This window comes from Peromyscus maniculatus, chromosome 23 (assembly GCF_049852395.1).
Source record: "Peromyscus maniculatus bairdii isolate BWxNUB_F1_BW_parent chromosome 23, HU_Pman_BW_mat_3.1, whole genome shotgun sequence".
Taxonomy (NCBI): domain Eukaryota; kingdom Metazoa; phylum Chordata; class Mammalia; order Rodentia; family Cricetidae; genus Peromyscus; species Peromyscus maniculatus.
In genome coordinates this window covers 42,234,773-42,246,775 of record NC_134874.1, presented here as the reverse complement: position 1 = coordinate 42,246,775, position 12,003 = coordinate 42,234,773, and the positions used below count along the sequence as shown (strand labels likewise).

Sequence of the window (12,003 nt, the reverse complement as noted above, 5' to 3'; positions counted from 1 at the left end):
GAATCTCCCAGGATTGGAGTTTCAGGTGTTGTGAGCCACCCAACCTGGGAGTTGGGAACAGAACTGTGGTCCTCTGTAAAAGCAGTAAGTGCTCTTAACCACGGAGCCAACTCCTCAAACACTTTAAAATATATTTTAAATTATTTAATTAATTTGTATTTGTGTGTGGAGGTTTTTGAAGATCTGGTTTCTCTGTGTAGCCTTGGCTGTCCTGGCACTTGATCTGTAGACCAGGTTGGTCTTGAACTCAGAGATCCACCTGCCTCTGCCCTCTGAGTTCTGGGTTTAAAGTTGTGAACCTCCATATCCAGCAACACCCAGCTTTTTATGTGGGTGGTAGGGATTCAAACTCAGAATCCAGTGCTTTCAAAGCTAACGTCTTACCCATGGAGCCACGCCCACGCCCTCCCCATGCCCATTCTCTCTTGTGCTATTTAAAAACAGTCTTTAGATGTGTGTGGCCATGTGGCAGTGGCAGTTTTATATTTTGTGTGTTTTTCTACTTGTCATCTGTTCTGTGGGGACATCCCTTCCAATGATTGCTCAGTCTGTGATTGCTCAGTATTCTGTGAGTGTGAGTGTGTGTGTGCGCGCGCGCGCGTGCCTATGCAGATGTGGAGGGGCAGCTAATCATATCACATCCAAGAGCAGAGAGAAAGTGAATGCATGCACGTTTAATGCTCAGCTAGCTTTCTTTACTCTTTTTGGGTTTTTATGGGGCTACAGGTTCTTGCTATATAGTCCTGGCTGGCCTGGAACTCCACTGTAGACCAGACTGAACTTGCAGACATCTCTTTCCTCTGCCTGCTAAGTACTAGGATTCAAGGCTTGTGCCATCAGGCCGCCTGGCTTCTCTATTGATCTAAACCAGCAGTTCCCAACCCATGGGGACCCGTTAGGGAAGAGCTGAATGACTCTTTCACAGGGGTCACCTAAGACAATGGGAAAACAGGTATTTACATTACTATTCATAACAGTAGCGAAACGACAGTTATGAAGAAGCAATGAAGATAATTCTATGGTTGGGGGTCACCACAGCATGAGGAACTGTATTAAAGGGCCACGGCATTAGGAAGGTTGAGAACCACTGACCTAAACTGAGGGAATGGTACCACCCACAGTGGGTGTGTCTTTCCCTGCCTAAATTGGGGAAATCAAGACAGTTCTTCACTGACACACCCACAGGCCAACCTGATCAGGACAATTCCTCATTGAGACTTTCCCCCCCAGGTGATTCTAAGCTATGTCAAGTCAGTAGTTAAAACCAAGCAGCTGTGTAGGTTATGGGCTAGCACTTGGGTTTACCAGGCACCAAGTGCCTTTACCCAGTGAGCCATCTTGCTGGCCTCAAATTGCATTCACTATAAAAAAAATAATTTTCACTTATTTATTTTTATTTATGTGTATTGTGTATGTTTGTGGGTGTGTATGCATATGGGTGTCGGTGTCTATAGGGGCCAGAGGAGGGTGTCAAATGCCCTGGTGCTATAAAGTTAAAGGCAGTTGTGAGCCACCTGATGTGGGTGTTGGGAACTAAATTCCAGTCCTCCTGAAGAGCAGTGAGGGAGGCCATCTGAGCATCTCTCCACACGCCTCCCCATATTTAATTCTTGATATGGATAATTAGTGCCTTTTTGTTGTTATTAATCAGCTTGTCTAGAAGATGATCAGTTCTAATGAGTTTTTTCCTTTTAAAGTTTATTTTATGTGTACAAGTGTTTTGCCTGCCTATATGTCTGTGCACCACATGCGTGCCAAGTGCTCTTGGAGGCCAGAAGAGGGCATTGGATCCCCTGGAGCTGGAGTTACAGATGGTTGTGAGCTGCCACGTGGCTGCTGGGAACTGGATGGATGCAAGGGCAGCCAGTCACTGCTCTGGCTCCTTGAGTGGGCTTTTCAAGGAAGTGCATGCTAGTTTCATCCCATCTCCACATCCCTTTTTTCTATTTAATATTGTTGCTCTTATTTTTATGATTTCCTTCTTTCTGTTGTATTGGGCTGTATCCTTTTCAAGGCTTCTTAAGGTGAAATGTCAAAATAGCACTTTAGTTCTTTTTGAAAGGAAACACATTTTCCTGTTTTGGAAATATTCTACACATTTTGGTGCTGGGGCTTTCTTCTGTCTTGTTTTACTCAGCTCAGGATGCTTTTCCATCTCTCTGGAGACTTAATCTCTGTTTCACCCATTAGGCATTTTTCTTTGTTCAATTTTTGCGATATCTGGCGATTTTCCAGAAATCTTTGTTATTCAGGCCTGGCTTCATTGCGGTCCAAGAGCGTTGAATGACTCCACACCTTTTCAATTCAATTCATAATGATTTCTGGCTGGTCATCGTGTTGCTTTGGTGACTCCTCCCCATCACTCCTCCCCATGCACTCGGGTGGAGCACTCTGCAGCTCTGAGAGCTCAGGGTTATGGAGTTTTGTGTTCTTTTTTTTTTCCTTTTTTCTATTTTTATTTTATCTGCATTGGTATTTTGCCTGCTTGTATATCTGCATGAGGATCTCAGGTCCCCTGGAACTGGAGTTACACATAGTTGTGAGCTGCCATGTGGGTGCTGGGAATTGAACCCAGATCCTCTGAAAGAGCAGTCAATACTGTTAACCACTGAGCCATCTCTCCAGCCCTGTTGTTTTCTTTTTTAATTAATTTTTTGAGACTGTGTCTCACTATGCAGTCCTGGCTGTCCTGGAAAGCATTATGTACCCCAGACTCATCTTGAATTCGCAGAGATCCACTTGCTTCTCTGTCTTGCCAGTGCTGGGATTAAAGGTGTGCAACTACCACACCTGGATTTACAATTTTATTATATTTTAAAATTTATTTTGTATGTGTGGGCTTGAGTGCCATGCATGATGTATTTGTGGAAGTCAGTGGACAATTTGCAGGATTTGGTTCTCTGCTTAAACTGTGTGGTTTGCAGGGATCGAACCTGGGTCATTAGGCTTGGCAACAAGTGCCTTTACTGGCCGAGCCTTCTCCCTAGCTCCACTTTGCATTCTTGCTAGTTTTCGGATTCTCTGTCCATAACACGGACCAATTTATTCAGACAGTGTCTCTTGTAGCCATTGCTGTTCTCAAATGTACAGTGTGGCTGAGGATAGATAACCTTGAACTCCTGATCCTCCTGCCTCCACCTCCTGAGTGCTGAGATGGTGGCCTCCACCATCACTTGTGTTATGTGGTGCTGGAGACCAAACCCAGGACTCAATGTATGCTCAACTTCTACCAACTGAGTTACGTCATCATTTCTAGTGTTTACTAGAACACATGATCCTCCTGCCTCAGCCCCTCTGGTGCTAGGATTACAGGTGTGGACACTACTGCCCCTGGCTTGGCTTTAGTTTTTTTTTTTTTTTTTTTTTTTTTTGGTTTTTCGAGACAGGGTTTCTCTGCATAGCTTTGCGCCTTTCCTGGAGCTCACTTGGTAGCCCAGGCTGGCCTCGAACTCACAGAGATCTGCCTGCCTCTGCCTCCCGAGTGCTGGGATTAAAGGCGTGCGCCACCACCGCCCGGCTTGGCTTTAGGTTTTTAAGTCTAATAAAATAAAGTCTACTACAGAGCTGATGTGCTGATATTATCTACAAATTAAATATAAATCCTGTTCATTACTGTATAGGCATACATGTACACATATATATGCATTACCACATTTCTAGACCATAAGCATCTAACATAATTGATATGATTGGTTTAAGCCTCCCATTATTTTTCTTTGTCATCCCTGGTTTTATGACTTTGTTCCTGTTTTCTTGTCTTTTTCCACCTTTACATGGGTTCAAGGATCACACTCAGGTTTCCAGGCTTGCGCAGTAAACACTTCACTGGCTGAGCCCTTATTAGCCCCTATTTTATTTTCTTTTAATTTTATTTTGTGTGTGTGTGTGTGTGTGTGTGCGCGCGCACACACGCATGTGGCAGTCAGAGGTCAACCTCAGGTATCCTTCCTCACCTTAGTTTTTTTTTTTTTTTTTTTTTTTTTTTTTTTGGTTTTTCGAGACAGGGTTTCTCTGCGTAGCTTTGCGCCTTTCCTGGAGCTCACTTGGTAGCCCAGGCTGGCCTCAAACTCACAGAGATCTGCCTGGCTCTGCCTCCCGAGTGCTGGGATTAAAGGCGTGCGCCACCACCACCCGGCCTCACCTTAGTTTTTGAGACAGAGTCTCTTCACTGAGACCTATATTTCCAGATTTGGCTAAGGCGGCTGGCCAGTGAGTCCTGGGCTTCTCCTGTCCTCCACTTCCTAGCACTGGGATTATAAGCATGTGCCTTCACATCTGGCTTGTTCTGTGTATACTGGGGACAGAACTCAGTCACGCCCCCAGCCCCTCACTGGGGAATCTAGGCAGGTGCTCTACCACTGAGCCACACTCCAGCCCCTCACTGGGGGATTCTAGGCAGGTGCTCTACCACTGAGCCACACCCCAGTCCCTCACTGGGGGATTCTAGGCAGGGGCTCTACCACTGAGCCACACCCCAGCCCCTCACTGGGGGATTCTAGGCAGGTGCTCCACAGTGTAGCTACATCCTCAGTCAGACCTAATTTTTACTATTAACAGTCTTACAGATTTTGCACAAGCTAGTTCACGTGCCCAGGTGTTACCACTTCAAAGACTCGTCCCTTAGCACATAAACTCCACATCAACACCCTGTTTCTAAGTTAAATCCCATATGGAAGGGAGACACTGATGAACTCCTAAGTCTAACCGAGTGAGAAGTCAGGATAGATGAGCAGAACAGCAAAGCAGAGTTTGGACATGCCAGACCATTGTGGTACGGACATGCCAGACCATTGTGGTACGGATATGTAATCCTTGTGTCTGAGAAGCTGAGGCAGGAAAATTGTTTCAAGTTTGAGGCTAGCCTGGGTTACATAGAAAGATCCTACCTCCCCCAAAGCAGGATAAACAAATGAGAAACATTGAAACCATAAGCTGAGGCCCCTGGGTTCCATCCCTCACACACACACACACACACACACACACACACACACACACACACACACACACACAACTACAAATTGAAGGAATGGTGGCACTCTGAACAATCAAACCCAAGTCTCTCAGGAGATTAATCAAGTGGCAATCGTCTGGCAGGAGTGGCCAGGCAGGTGAGGCCTAAGAACCGCAAACTTTCCATGTGTCCCAGATGGGGAAGGGAGGTGGCCCTGTGTGACTCAGAACTGCTCAGCTGGGCATTCCCTGCTCCTGGCACGTTTTTTCAAGGGCGAGAGTTGAACTCTGGGGTCACTTTGGAAATCTCCTCTTCCCAGAAGTCCTCCTTGACTCCTTCCAAAGATGGGGGTAGGATCCTCTCCCCTTCCCACATCCCTGTCATATTTTCTGTGTGAGGATTGGTATACAGTAGGTGCTTCATAAATGCTAGAAGGATTGTGTTTCTTTTCTATTCCCCCCCCCCCCCCGTGCTTTTCCCTCTGGTGTCCTCAGTTTCCCCACCTGGGCTGATTCCCTTGCAGCTTCCTGTGCTGTATCCCAGAGGCTCTTGGGATTCCTTCCAGGATCGGTGACTAACACACCCTGGTAGGATTTGAGGAGACCCAGGTCTTCAAATACTCAGCTCTTCCTTTAAACCTGGAGCTTCATGCGGAGGGATAGCCTTGGGCTTATATGGCGAACTCCTCTGGGATGTCGCCCACAAGGGGCTCCCCATGCTGTCCCTGCCCCAGGCGGATGCCCTGTGAAGTCGGGGTGCCTCCTCTCAGGAATGGCCTCTCCCTGAGCCTCCTGAATCTTGCAGCTGGCGTTGGTGGGACTGGGGGCTTCTCAATGTCCCCCAGGGGTGTGCTGGCTTCTTTCAGGAGGGTGAAACCTCTGTGAGTCCATTCCCACCCATGTGTTTGCTTTGTCTGTGGTTGTGTCCCGGGTGTGTAGGAAAACCGTGGTCAGTTGTGTCCGAGAACACAATTCAGAGCCCAGGAAGTTGACTGGTCCCTGGGGGGCAGGATGGGGACAGCCTCCCCCCTTCACTACATTCCTGGGTACATTCTGAAGGAACTTTCTGGAAACTCGTTCCCACACTTGTTAGGAAAATTCCTTTGGCTGGGAAAGCCTGTCCTAACCCTTGACCTTGACGGTCCTGCTCTAGTGTAAAAACAGGAGACAGGAAGTGGGGATCTGAAAAGCCAGAGGCGATCCTCCTGAATCCCTAAGTGGTATGGGGGACTTTGGGGGAGTATGCTGGCACTGGCCGGAGACAAAGCAGGAGGCAAGGCTGGGAGAGATTGCCTGGCGCTCGGCCTCTCCCTGCTTCCTCCCGATGACTCCAGAAACCCATGGCTTTGATGTTTTGGAACACCCGTATCCTGCTCAGCTTGGCCCCTGTCTGTTGGGATAGAAAAACATTCTTTGCCAGGACCGGTGGTGTCACCTAGAGAGTGAGGTCCCGGTAATGTAAGAGAAGTGGCCTGTCTTTGTGATGGGATGTGTGCTTGTATCTAGGGCCCCCAACAGAGGACCTAGGGGAGCAGAGCCACGCTCTGTCCTGTATCAGGACACTGATATGCAGAGGCTGATCTGTGAATATCTACATGTTTCCATTTGGCCATGGATCTGGCAACAGTGATTTATCTCATCACAATCTCACCATCTAAGGACTCATGAACCCAGAATTTGTCTCTGCCTCCATCACATAACCATTATGACTCAGCCATCCCCGCCCATGTCTTGATTTGGGGTGATACTTTTTTAAAATTCTCACTGATCTTGGAAGGGCTTTCAGGAGTCCCTCATGGGGCAGGTGGGGGCCACTGTGACCCCTGCGTCTTTATTCCTGGTCTCCCTCATTACAGGGTTGCTGGGTGGCTGAGGGGTAGGTTGTGTTGTGAAGGCTTATGTGATGCAGGATCTTGCCTTTTCATCCATCCACCCATCCATCCATCCATCCATCCATCCATCCATCCATCCATTCACTCATTCACTGTCTGACCCTGTGTTTCTGAGACAGAGTGGGACTTATCCTCAATAAGGTAAAGCACATATGCTGGTATAAATGAGTTGGCTGGGGTTCTGTTCTACCTAGAAGATAGGAATTGTGGGTAGGTGACTAGCCATCCTGGGCCCTTGAGTGCCTAAAGCCTGGAGGCCGGATGGGCAGAGGCAGAGGCTCAGAGCCCTACACTGAGAGCAGGGATGGTTCTAGGTGTTGATGCTTGGTGGTTCTCTGCTCTGGGCTCTAGCCCCTCCATGTAGCAGCTTTTGTATCCCCTGAACTCCCACCGGTTCCTGCCACAGGGGGGCAGTAGCACGGGAGGGCAGTATCCGCGGGTATCTCTGCTTCTGAACTGGCCTTGGATGTGAGTGTTAGAGTTCTCGGGTCCTGGACGTCAGAACCCTCGGCCTTTGAGTCTCAGCAGTTCCTTGGCGCTCTCCCTGTGACCGGAGCCTGTGGTTTCTGATTCCTGCCCGGCCTCTGAGCTTTTCAGACATCCCTTCCTACCCTTGCCCCTGGGACGACTTGGATCATCACTCCCACTCCGGAGCTGCTCTCGTCTCTTTGTGCTACCAGCAGCTCAGCCTGTCATACCAAGGACCGGGGTAGAAAGCGTGCACCAGGCCAGGGAGGTAACTCCACGGCAGAGCACATACCTAGCAAGCCTGAGGCCCTGGGTTTAGTCCCCACTACAGTCACCACCAAAACCAAAACAGCTAAGACAAGACTTCCCAGCGAGGCAAGACTGCTTGAGCACAAGGATGGGTTTCACACAGCCTGCTTATGTAGTCAGACAGACGGAGGTCAGAGGGCAATTTGCAGGAATTGGTTCTCCCCTTCAAAGGTGTAGGTTCCAGGGACTGAACTCAGGTTGTCAGGCTTGGTGGCAAGCACCTTTTTGCACTAAGCCACCTTGCTGAGAACTGTTTTTTTAAGACCATTTAATAGTACCCTACTCCTAACCAAAATCCCATGGAGACTCAGGTCATTTTGTCTGTCTCAAAGCTGTGAATCATTTGAATAAGAATGCTTATGAAGTGGGTCGAGGAATGAGGGGAACCATATAAAATCTTCTTGCTGGAGGTGTCTGGGAGTTGGGCCTTTAGACATTTGTAGGAATTACCAACCACGTGGCTTGGAACCCCACATAAGGGGAAGATTCATGTCCCTCTCTACTTCTTCCCTTGCTCAGAGTCATTGGCTCCAGGGCAGGTTTGTCCCTTCAGGGACAATTCTGTAGGATCCTTGGGGTCTTGTCCAGACAGGACCTTCTTTTGTCTCTGCCCCAGGTCACTCCAACATCTGGGTCTCACTGTTCTCACAAAGTCGAGGTGTCCAAAGGCCAAATAACATGTTGGTGTCAGTGTGGAGGAACCGTGGCTTCACAGGGTTACTGACATAAAGCAGTGTAGTTACCATGGAGGAGAGGCCAGCAGCTTCTCAAAAAGTGGAACATTGGTTGGGGCTGGCAAGATCATTCAGAGGGTAAAAGTGATTGCAGCCAAGCCTAATGACCTGAGCTCAGTCCCCAGGATGGAAGGAGAGAACCAACTCCCACAAGTTGACTTCTGACCTCCACATACATACACTGCAGCATGCACACTCACCTCCCCACAATAAATGTAATTTAATTTTTTTTTTTTTTTTTTTTTTGGTTTTTCGAGACAGGGTTTCTCTGTGTAGCTTTGCACCTTTCCTGGAACTCACTTGGTAGCCCAGGCTGGCCTCGAACTCACAGAGATCTGCCTGCCTCTGCCTCCCGAGTGCTGGGATTAAAGGCGTGCGCCACCACCGCCCGGCTAATAAATGTAATTTAAAAAATAAATGTAATTAAAAATTAGTAAGTTAATTTAAAAAAGGAACCTTCCTTATTGCATGCGTGACTCAGAAGCTCTGCATCTGAGTGAACACCCTCAGCTCTGAAGACAGGCAGGTATCCAGGCACACCTATGCGTGAATGCTCACAGGAGCCTTACTCACAGGAGCCGAGACGCGCCAGGAGACAGAGGACTTGACAAACGGGTACACTCACACAGTGGAATACTTGTCAGCTACGAAAGAAAAAAAGCACTGATAATGGAATGTGACTCAGGCACGAAAAGGAACAAAATGGATGGACTCTGGAAACAGGAAGCTTAGTGAAAGGAGCCAGATACATTTCCGGAAAACGGAAATCTGCCGTTGAAGGCAGGGACAGAGGCACACTGTCCATACAGTGGTCCATAGCAGCTGGAGGATTTCTTCTTATCTTTTATTAGAGACCTGGATTCTGATAAAATCAGATCTGTGGCCTCACAGCAGACAAGAATTTCAAGATGGGCCAGTATGAAGCAGAGCTGAGGTTTAATAACAAACATTTACATTTATTGGGGCTGGAGAGTTACTCAGTGGGTAAGAGCCCAGCTGTTCTTCCAGAGGACCCTGGTTCCATTCCCAGCACCCACATAGCAGCTCACAAATGATCTGTAATTCTAGTTCCAAGGGGTCTGATGCCCTCTTCTGACCTCTTCAAGCACTAGGCATACATGGTGCACAGATGTATGTGCAGGCAAAACACCCATACACATAAAATAATTATAAAAATTTTTAATTACATTTATTTTATTGGGCGGTATGTTCACTTACAAGGGGAGGTCAGAGGACAACTTGGAGTTGCTTCTTTTTTTTTTTTTTGGTTTTTCGAGACAGGGTTTCTCTGTGTAGCTTTGCACTTTTCCTGGAGCTCACTTGGTAGCCCAGGCTGGCCTCGAACTCACAGAGATCCGCCTGGCTCTGCCTCCCAAGTGCTGGGATTAAAGGCGTGCGCCACCACCGCCCGGCTGGAGTTGCTTCTTTCTTTCCATCTTGTGTGTCCTGGGGATCACACTCTGGTTAGTGGTAGCTGATTCTAAGAGACTTTTTAAGTCTCTTAGATTTTAAGTGCAGGAGTTAAGAGAGACAAGAGGGGAGGGGCAAAATTACGACACACCCAGAGAGTGAGTGTAGGCTTCTCAAACAAGGATCACCCTTGTTTACATTATCTTGGTGGGGTTTGATCCTGTCACCCTCAAGGGTTGCTGAGGAACCTAAATGAGGTCACAGGGTAAGTCCCCAGGGACCTGACAGGAGGAGCTCATGGGATACTGGAGGGCGGAGCATCTGCACCATAAAGGAAGTGATCAGCCCTGTGTATGAGATTCCCCACTACATCTGGGAGGGCAGCAAAACAACCATAAAACCAAAACAACAACAACAACAACAACAAAAAACAGTAATAGGGCTGGAGAGATAGCTCACTTGATAGAAGCGCTTGTAAATGTAAGGACCTGGGTTCAGTGGGCCCTTACAGTCCAGCCCTGGGGAGCCTGGGACAGCGGGGTTTGCTGGGCAGCCTGCCTAGCCTGTTTGATGAATTCCTGGCTAGGGAGAGACACTGTCTCAAACAAAACAGAAAAACAGTGAACAGCACCAGACAGCAACAGCTCAGGTTGTCTTCTGACCTACACACACACACACACACACACACACACACACACACACACACACACACACACACACACACTCCCCTTAGCAATGACCTCTCTGAGCGTACAAGATGTTTCCAGGATTAATTGTTGATCTGTTCTGGTGGGGGAGAGATATAACAGAATGGCAGTCAGCTCAGAGATGCTGAGGTTGGTTGTCAAGGCAACAGGACAGTGTGATATTGTTTGGCCTGAGGTTCTAGAGCACCAGGCTCTGTGTGAGATGAGGGAGCCAGTGCCGGTGGAGCACACACTGCACCCCCTTGCAGCTCAACCCCCAGATTTGAGCCGGACACAGGCTCGCCACTCTTGGTGAGTGACAGGTCCACAGAGAATGAGCACAGACTACGTGTGTTTCACTGTGTGGCGAAGGCACGGGATGAGACCTTGTAGAAATGAGTCAGCCACTAATGCTGGGGGCTGCACTCATACTCCAGGGCTCATGAGTCAGCCTCCTGTCAGTGTGCTGGGAGGTCCAGCCTTCATCCTGTGGGCATGGGTGGGAGCTTCCCTCACGGCTGCTCTCAGGTACCCCTCTGTCAGAGTGGGGTGGAGGTAGGAGGGTTGGAATGTCCTGTAATCTAGGTGTCCCCTACAAGAATATAACTTGTTCTTGGAGACCCTGTCCATACCTGTATATATTTTCGTTTGTTTGCTTTTCATTTTTGATTTTGAGACAGTATCTCATTACATAGCCCCCGCTGTTCTGGAACACATTATGTAGAACAGGCTTTCTGGAGGGCCAGAATTATAGGTGTGTGCCAACATTTTCTGTTTATGAGGCGCTAGGGATCAAACCCAGGGCCTCATGCACGCTAAGCAAACTCGTTACCAACAGACCCGTACATTCCTCACCCTGTCTTTGGTTTATTGAGATAGGGTCTTGCTGTGTAGATCAGGTTGGCCTCAAACTCATGGTCTTTCTGCCTCAGCCTCCCCAGTGCTGGGATGACAGGCAGGCGTGTTCTACCAGGCCTGACTCTAGCCGGGGGTTTCTCTGTATCTTCACCTTCCACACACGCTCGTGTTTGTGTGTGTGTGGAGAGGAAGATCTTGGGGCCGTCCAGAACTGGGCTCTCAGGAGCATGGAAAGGGCTGCCCATTAGATGTTGTGTTGCTGGATAGCCTTGGACATAAACCTCTACCACACTGGGTAAACCATCCTTCGTCACGAAGCCTGGCTTTGTTGTGTGTAGTGGTGGAGGCATCATTTATGGGATACATCATTTATTTCGATGTTGTTTATGTCAACACACGGGCAAGCAGAATTCCATTTTGCTCCTTCAGATTACACGGTGGCATCTTGGGTACTGTCCTGGTGTGCGTGACTAAGGGGGTGGGGCGGGTGGAGGAGTGGGTCTCCTTTGATTCTGGGTAGAGCTGGGCTCTGGGTGTTTGATGAGTCATACTTTTGTATTATCTTGAACATCTCCATCATGAAAACTAGGCCAGGGGAAGCAATGAAAGCCTGTGGAGCTGGCCTGCTGCAGGGCCAGCCTAGGCTCTTGTTTTTGGTCCTACAGTCCTCATCTGGAGTCTGGGCTTCGCTGTTCC

The 12,003-nt window shown here is 48.5% G+C and overlaps 1 protein-coding gene across 8 annotated transcripts in view; it reads left to right on the top strand.

The window, feature by feature from the left end:
• Window positions 1-12,003, top strand: part of Prkar1b (protein kinase cAMP-dependent type I regulatory subunit beta) — a 139,111-nt gene that overhangs the window by 27,987 nt on the left and 99,121 nt on the right. Inside the window, exon 1 of one of the 8 annotated variants that reach the window (XM_042268223.2) lies at window positions 10,641-10,761. The exons of the other annotated variants lie outside the window; for them this stretch is intronic. The gene's annotated coding sequence lies outside the window, so the exon portion shown is untranslated. Of the gene's footprint in view, window positions 1-10,640; window positions 10,762-12,003 lie in introns of those variants that run through there. 8 annotated transcript variants of the gene reach the window in all.